Here is an 8,857-nt window from a genome sequence, read left to right on the forward strand (position 1 = left end):
TTATTGTTGTTTGGCGGGTCCGGGCTGGATTCGAACCCGCCACCTTAGGTGTATGCGGCTGGCGCCTTAGCCGCTTGAGCCACAGGCGCCGAGCCGGTTTTTCTATTTTTAGTAGAGACAGGGTCTTGATTTTTGCTCAGGCTGGTCTCGAACTTGTGAGCTCAAGCAATCCATCTGCCTCGGCCTCTCAGAGTACTAGGATTACAGGCATGAGCCACCATGCTGGCCCTAAATTAATATCTCTAATTCTGATTTCGAGGAGGACAAATTAGCTTTATTCTTGTGCATATAAATCATCTTAATTTCAGATCCAAATTGGAACACCTGAAAAGCCAATGGCAGCAAAGATTCTTATTCTAGAAGTTCCCTTGAAGGGACCAGCTGCTGGAAACATCTCCTCCTCCACCCGCCCAAGAAGAGCTAGTCTGAGTGCAGAGAGGCAGCACCCCAGGCCGCTCTCCATGGTTCTGAACACAGCTGTTTTGCTGGAGCAGAGTGGTTTCTTGATCCACCCTATGATCTTGATAAATGTCTGTTAACTTCCTTAGTACTTGCAGGTTTTTCTTTTCCCTTCCCTTCCCTTCCCTTTCCTTCTTCCTTTCTTCCTTTCTTTCTTTCTTTTTTTGCTCAGCTAGAATGCAGTGGTGTCATCATACCTCACTGAAACCTCAAACTTCTGGGCTGGGCTCAAGCCATCATTCTGCTTCAGCCTCCCGAGTAACTGGGACTATAGGCATGCACCATGATGCCTGACTAATTTTAAAAGTTTTTTTAGAGAAGTAAATTTGAGTTTTGACCAAGTATACATGGTCTTGCTATATTGCGCAGGCTGGTCTCAAACTGCTGGCTTCAAGCAATCCTCATGTCTTGGCCCCTCAAAGCACTAAGATTACAGGAGTGAGTCATCATGCCCGGTGGGCTCTATCATATTTTTACTACTACTACTGTTTTTAAGTGAGTTGATGCCAGTTACTTGAATTCAGCCTTTGCCTTCTGGAAGTCCCTTCCCCCAAGCTCCCCATAATCATTTTAGTTCCCTGGACAACTTCACCCAGCATCCATTTTCCCAGGGGATCTCCTCCCTCATTTATATATCCTGGGCAATTGGAAGATTTTAGGGCAAAGTCACTGTGTTCCCTCCAAATGGCTGCTGTAAAAACTTGCTGTGAACTTAGTGGCTTACAATAGCACAAATATATTCTCTTATAGTTTTGAGGGTCAGAAGTCTAAAATAGGCCCTAAAGGGCTAAAAATCAAGGTGTTGGCAGGGTTTGATCCTTATGGAGGCCTCAGAGGAGAATCCATGTGCCTGCCTTTTTTAGCTTTTAGTGACCACAAGTGTGTCTTGGCTTGTGGACCCTTCCTTATCTTCAGAGAACACCCCTCAACATCGCTTTTGTCATCATGTCACCTTATTCTCTGTAGTCAAATCTCCATTCCTCTTAAAAGCACACTTGGCATTCCATTTAGAGTTCATTCAAATAATTTAGGACAATCTCCCCATCTCAAGATATATAACTCAAACACATCTGCAAAGTCCCTTTTTCCAAATACAGGCACATTCCTGGGTTCCAGGATTAGGCCCAGGATGTTTTTGGAGGCCATTATCAGTGATCATACTCCCCCTTTCCTCCACTGGTCCCAGATCTGAGGAAAGCTGAATCCCCTCTTTGTCCTGGAGATCTGTGTCATGTCTGACTCTGCTATCCCCTCAAATTGCCTCTTACCCCAGCTTGCTGACAAGCCCTCAATATCCATTCTTCCATCAGTAATAGTAAATTTGAGTTTTGACCAAGTATACAGGTAATCTGAGTATAGACTCAGTTTTTCGTAGCATTGTGTGTCCATCTGTAGGAAAGTTCTGACAGCAAGATGTAGACAGGAGAGTCAGGCACCAAACTTCTGGGAAGAGCATTCCGTTCTCTCTCCCTTCCTCCCTCCACATGTTGGCTGAGATGCAGATGTGGTGGATGGAGCTCAAATAGTCATCTTGGACCATGAAGAAAAAGCCACAAATGATGATGGAGCAACAAGTTGCCTGGGCCCCTGATACTGTGGAACCCCAGGACACCTGAGTAGCTGCCTCTCTTCATATGAAAGAGAATACTCCTCATTTGCAATAAAACTAAATGCTAATTTATGGGTAGAATAATGCCTCACCTGAAAGATGTCCCCAGAGCCTATGAGTATGTTTTGTTACATAGCAAGAGTTAGTTAAGATTACAGATGGAATTACAGCAGCTAATCACCTGATCTTAAAATAAGGAAATTAGCCTGGATTATCTGGTGAATCCAAACTAATCCTGAGGATCCTTCAAAGTGGAAGAGGGGGCAGGAGAGGAGGACATGGGGATTTAAAGATGCTATGTTGCTGGCTTTGATGAGGAAGGATGGGGCCATGAGCTAAGGAATGCAAGTGGCCTCTAGACACCAGGAAATGGATGCTCCCTTAGACCCTCTAGAAAAAAACACAGCTTTGCTGGCTCCTTGATTTTAGCCTGGTGACCCTTTTGATCTTCTGACCTTGAGAACTATAAGATAATAAATTTGTGTTGTTTTAGGCTATTGTTGAGTAGAATCTTAGGCTGGGTTTTCCGATCTGACACCATCTGCCTTCTGGGGATTGAGGGTTGGAATGGCACCAGAAGTGGGTAACTTTGTGAAACCCAGGAAGATGGTGCTGGTCCTGGCCCAGTGCTACTCCAGACACAAAGCCATCATCATGAATAATGTTGATGATGGCACCTCACACTGCCGCTATAGCCATGCTCTGGTGTCTGAGCATGATAGTGGTGGAATTGACCACTATCCCCACAAAGTGACAGCTGCCAAGGGCAAGAAGAAGATTGCAAAGCAGTCAAAGATCAAGTCTTTTGTGAAAGTTTATAACTACAATCACCTCATGCCCATAAGGTACTCTGTGGATAGCCCCTTGGATAAAACTGTCTTCAACAAGCATGTCTTCAGAGACCCTGCTTTTTTTTTTTTTGAGATGGGATCTCACTTTGTTGCCCATGGTAGAGTGCTGTGGTGTCACAGCTCATAGCAACCTTAATCTCCTGGGCTCAAGCAATTCTCTTGCCTCAGCCTCCCTAGTAGATGAGACTACAGGTGCCCGCCACAACACCTGGCTATTTTTAGAGATGGGTCTTGCTCTTGCTCAGGTCTTAGAGACTTGCCCTTGCTCTGGTCTCAATCCTGAGCTCAGGCAATCCACCAGCCTCATCCTCCCAGAGAGAGACTCTGCTCTTAAACGTAAGGCCCTAAGGGAGGCCGCAGACATGTTTGAAGAGAACTACAAGATGGACAAGAATAAGTGGTTCTTCCAGAAGCTGTGGTTTTAGGTGTTTTGTTTGTTCATTTGTCTGTTTCAGTCATTAAAAATATTTTTAAAAATAAAAAATAAATTCGTGTTGTCTTAAAGCACTAAGTTTGTAATCATTTGTTATGACAGCAATAGAAAGCTAATGCATAATTGATCCAGGATTGTTCCTTGAAATCTTTTTCTATCTGTAAGGCCCTTGATTGATAATAATAATAATCAAAACCAACCAACACCAACAACTGGCAAACACACTGTTCACTTTCCATGTGCCTGAAATAATCTCAGCCCACTACACTTTTCATCTTAAGTAAGCCACACAATAACCTTACAAAGGAAAGGGAAAGCCTTCAATACAAATGTGGGGAAAGAAAACAGGCTGAAAACAAGCAAGCTAGTCATCTATCTCAAATGTTAGGAAAAGAACAGCACGCCAAAGTCAAAGAAAGAATGAAAGAATAAATAAGAAAGAAAGATTCACCTTTCGGCCAGAGACGCCATCTTCTAGTAATTCACCAAAATGACAAACACAAAGGGAAAAAGGAGAGGCACCTGGTACATATTCTCTAGGCCTTTTAGAAAACATGGAGTTGTTCCTTTGGCCACATATATGCAAATCTACAAGAAAGGTGATATTGTAGACATCAAGGGAATGGGTACTGTTCAAAAAGACATGCCAGGCTCGGCGCCTGTGGCTCAAGAGGCTAAGGCGCCAGCCACATACACCTAAGGTGGCGGGTTCGAATCCCCAGCCCGGGCCCGCCAAACAACAATGATGGCTGCAAGCAAAAAAAAAAAAAAGAAAATGGCCGGGTGTTGTGGCGGGCGCCTGTAGTCCCAGCTACTTGGGAGGCTGAGGCAGGAGACTCGCTTGAGCCCAGGAGTTGGAGGTTGCTGTGAGTGTGATGCCATGGCACTCTGCCAGGGGCGACATAGTGAGAATCTGTCTCAAAAAAAAAAGAAAAAAAGAAAGAAAGAAAGAAAGAAAGAATAAAGAAAGCATAAAAGAAATAATAAAAATCAAACACACAATGGAAACTAATGCTCTTTATTATTATTCATGAAATAAGATTGAATAAGATTGAATTAAAGAAGGCTGGCTGATTACTCATGTCTGTAATCCTATCACACTGGGAGGCTGAGGCAAGAGGATCCAATAAGCTCAGGAGTTCAAGACCAGCCTTAGGAAGAGCAAGACCTCCATCTCTACTATAAATAGAAAAACTAGCCAGTCGTTGTGGCGGGCGCCTATAGTCCCAGCTCCTTGGGAGGCCAATGCAAAGAAGATCACTTGAGACCAAGAGTGTGAGGTTGCTGTGAGCTATGATGATGCCATGGCACTCTACCCCAGGGCAACAGAGTGAGAATTTGTCTCAAAAATGTAAAAAATGAGGGCGGCACCTGTGGCTCAGTGAATAGGGCACCAGCCCCATATACCGAGGGTGGTGGGTTGGAACCTGGCCCTGGCCAAACTGCAACAAAAAAATAGCCAGGCATTGTGGCGGGCATCTGTAGTCCCAGCTACTTGAGACTAAAGTAGAGTTACATGGTATGGTCCACCTCCTCTAATGGGAGGCTGAGACAGAGAATCGCCTAAGACCAAGAGCTGGAGGTTGCTGTGAGCTGTGACGCAACAGCACTCTACCAAAGGCAATAAAGTATGACTCTGTCTCAAAAAATAAAATAAAAAAAAATTAAATTAAAGAAAAAAAACCCAAATATAACATAGTGAGGACCTCCAAAGCCAAGTGTTGGTGCTCGCTGATAATTTGAAAAGTTCTACAGTCTAACTCAAAACTGACAAAGAAAAGAGATAGAATATACCAATGACTAATATACACAATGAGAAAAAGGAAGCCTCCCTACAGATCTGAAAAGTCTAAAAAGATGTAACTAAGTGTTTGTTGTTTGTGAGCCCTATGCCCACTTCACACATGAGGGAAACCTTAGCTGAGAGAGGCTGTGTAACTTGCCCAAGCTCACACAGCATGGAACCAAGAGAGTTGGGATTTGAACCCTGGCTCCAGAACCTGCTTGTTCACTCTCTGAGCTACGGCGCCACCTGTCGAGCGCTTCTGGGCTCTGCTACTAATGAAACCTCGCCCCCTCTTGGGGCTCGGGTTGGGGCGTGGCTTAGGACTTGAACTTCCCGCCGGGCTCTTGGGCCAAAACGTTTCAGCCGCTTAGGAGACTCAACTTAAGTTTCTTTTGCCAGCTTCCTTCTGAATTCCGTCTGAGTTTCTCTTTCAACCTCACCTGTCTTGCCAGGTTCATCTGGCCTTACTTGACTCTGTTTTCCTGCCACCTCCTCCTGGCGGCAGGCTCCAAATTTCGGCTGTGTTCTTGCTCTCTCTGCCTCAGCAGAGACTTTTCAGTTCTTACAGAGCCTCTCTACTCCAACAAGGGCCCACCACGGCCCAGCATCTTCCGGGAACCCATAGAAATGCAGAACTTAAATGATTCACAGACGCTGAATGGGGATCTGCAGCTTAACAAGACCTTCCCTGCTCCAGGGCCCCCAAACCCCAGCTCTCAGCCCCAAGATGCATTTTAAAGGTTGATACCTCTGGTCTGTGAGACCCAGGGAACCTTCAACATAAGGCATGTCACCTGCGGCAGTATACCTAAGAAAATGGACATCAACGGTGCCCTAAAGTTAGATGATGATTGCTCTTTTGCCTAGGTGAAGAAGATTCAAGTCTATTGCAGGCATTTGGATTCCAGGCACTGTATCCAGAAAGATGTTCCTTTTTCTAATTGCTAATGGAATTTTTTTATAATCAGGACTATACTTTTAAAGGATCTTAGCAAATTGAGGCATCAATACAGAAAATTCTAGATGTAATAAACCACCAGTGATACATGAAGTTTTAGACCAAAGCCCTAAGCCAGTAGTTCTCAAACTTGAGTTGCAACAGAATCACCATGAGGGCTTGTTAAGGCTACTCAAATTGTTGGGCCCTAACCTTAAAGTTTCTGATTCAGTGGGGCTAGGGTGTGGCTGATAATCTAAACATCTAGTAAGTTCCTAGAGGATGCTGATGCTGTTGGTCCAGGGAACACACTTTGAGAACCCCTGCTTCCAAACACTGTTATGGCTGCTCTGGGGTTATACTATCCCTTAAGAATAGTCAGAAATAATCCCATTCAGTGCCATATTGTTTCGTAGTTGTAATGAGTTCTGATATGAACGTAAGTACTGATCTGAGTATTTTCCTATATTTATGCAACACATTTAGCATTTTCATCTAAATTATGTGCCACCTATAATGTTTACGTTCAGGTGCAACCCTGATAGAGTCGAATACTTTCTTTCTTCTAGTGGCAATTTCACATGCATGGAAATCTCCTTTGTTACGATCTGCTGAAAAATGTCAAATCAAAGTTGTGAGATCTGAAAAGACTTTCTGTTATACAAATCAAAATCTATCAGTGGATATTAAAAAGCAAACAAATCTGCCATTCTTCCCATTGCATTCCCAGCGTCCTTTGTTAGGCCTGGTTGTAACTCTTCACACTGTGTTCTAATTAGTGATTTATCATCTGAGATTCTCAAGGGTGCAGGGATTCCTCAAGGGCAGGACATTCTTCCATTTAAAAAAAAAAAGTGTGTGGGGCCAGGCACTGTGGCTCATGCCTGTAATCCCAGCACTTGTGAGGCCAAAGTGGGTAGATTGCCTGAGCTCACAGTTTCGAGACCAGCCTGAGCCAGAGCGAGACCTTGTCTCTAAAAATAACCAGACATTGTGGTGGGAGCCTATAGTCCCAGCTACTTGGGAGGTTGAGGCAAGAGAGTCCCTTGAGCCCAGGAGTTTGAGGTTGCTGTGAGCTGTGAAACCATAGCACTCTACCAACAGTGACAAAGTGAGACTCTGTCTCAAAAAAAAAAAAAAATATGTGTGACAGATGTTTGTTTTCTACTCTATGTCTAGTTTGTATTAAGGAACAGGGAATTACTTCCGGGTGAGGATGCAGTGTGTGTGTGAGCATCTGTGTCACATGTCTGTGTGAGCATGTCAGATGTGTGCCTGAGATTTCGCATGTGTGAGACTTCGTGGGGTGTGGGGGGCTTGTCTGTGATGGTGGTTATGTGATTTCGTTTGGGGACAGAACTGTCTGTGACTGTTTTTCCGGGACCGTGTACCAAGCATGTGTCTACAACTCAATGCATGCAACTCTCTAAGATTTAACAGTGACCATCAGTGGCTGACTGTGGGAAGGTGTTCCTACACCCCATATCATGTGTGTGTCACTGGATTCAAAATGTGCCTATCCCTGAGTCTCACGGGTTCCGTTGGATCCTGGCTGTGTGTTGTGCTCCTGTGGGTCTTGTGTTCCTGTCCCTGTGTCTGGGGCAGTATAGAGCCAGAGAGCCGGGGTTTTGTGTCCCTGGGGTCAAGGAGACCCTCTGGGAATTTAGCAGCTGGAGATTAGATTTCATGGGATCGTGAGAGGAAGGGAGAAAGAAGGATTCTTGGGGCAAGGCCAAGCCAGTCCACAGGCCAGGGCCTCAGTATCTTACGGGAATAGTCATAATAGATTCTGTTTAAGGAGTACCTACCATATTCTGGGCATTGCATTTCATGCTTTAGATATTTCCATTTATACTGTTGTATTTATGCAATATTGTATATTAAGTATTTTTATTATATTTATAAATAACAGTGACACGCATTGCTCATGATGTTTTATAATTAGTCATAAGTTACTCTATATAGAGAAACCTCATTTTCTATTATCCCACTAAAGGTAGGAGGAAGTAAGCTCAGACAGGTAAGTACCCTTGCTCGAGGTCACTCAGCAAAGTCAAAATTCAAAGCCTCTTCCCAGGGTCTCCAGCCTTTGGATTTAACAACAGCCCTACCCTGTCTAAGGGCTGTTATATGGAGTCCTTAATTTACTCCTTATTCCGGCATCTGAAATAGATACATCAGTGTCTTCAAGAGGCCTGGAGGGGTAGTCACATGAACAAGCTCTCGGAGGTGCTTCATCGGCTGCTCTCTAACCTGCCTGCCTCCTATCATCCCTTGCAGTCTTCTCCACAATCCTACAGTGCAGGAAGAAATATTGCCTATTTCACACATGAGGAAACTGAGGCCCAGACTTGTACTTGCTCACAGAGGCACTGGATCCCGACATGCACATCTCGCTCTTGACCCTGTTCTTGTCCTGCAGGAGGCCAGGACTCCATAGGGCCTCTGAAGGGGCTTGGCCAGGCTCTCAGATGCCTCTGAAGGGACTTGGCCAGGCTCTCTGTCCAGCACTGGGATCCCAACCTCCTTGCCCTTCCTGTGATGTTCCTTAATTTTTCCTTTGGCTCGTTTAGTTTCTGCTTACTGATTACGCTCACTGTATATTACATGAATTGAGTCTATTTTACCTAGATGGGCTGGGAGTTTGGGTTTTTTCTTTCCTTTTCTTTTTTTTTTTTTTAGAGACAGAGTCTCACTTCGTCACCCTTGGTAGAGTGCCCTGGAGTCACAGCTCACAGCAACCTCCAATTCCTGGGCTTAGGTGATACTCTTGCCTTAGCCT

At 44.6% G+C, this 8,857-nt stretch overlaps 1 pseudogene; it reads left to right on the forward strand.

The window, feature by feature from the left end:
• The first annotated feature begins 2,635 nt into the window (after positions 1-2,635).
• LOC100949849 lies at positions 2,636-3,344 on the forward strand (annotated as a pseudogene).
• Positions 3,345-8,857: the final 5,513 nt, after the last annotated feature.

The sequence above is a fragment of the Otolemur garnettii genome, unplaced genomic scaffold, assembly GCF_000181295.1.
Source record: "Otolemur garnettii isolate 467f Iridium unplaced genomic scaffold, OtoGar3 scaffold00233, whole genome shotgun sequence".
NCBI classification, from domain to species: Eukaryota; Metazoa; Chordata; class Mammalia; order Primates; family Galagidae; genus Otolemur; species Otolemur garnettii.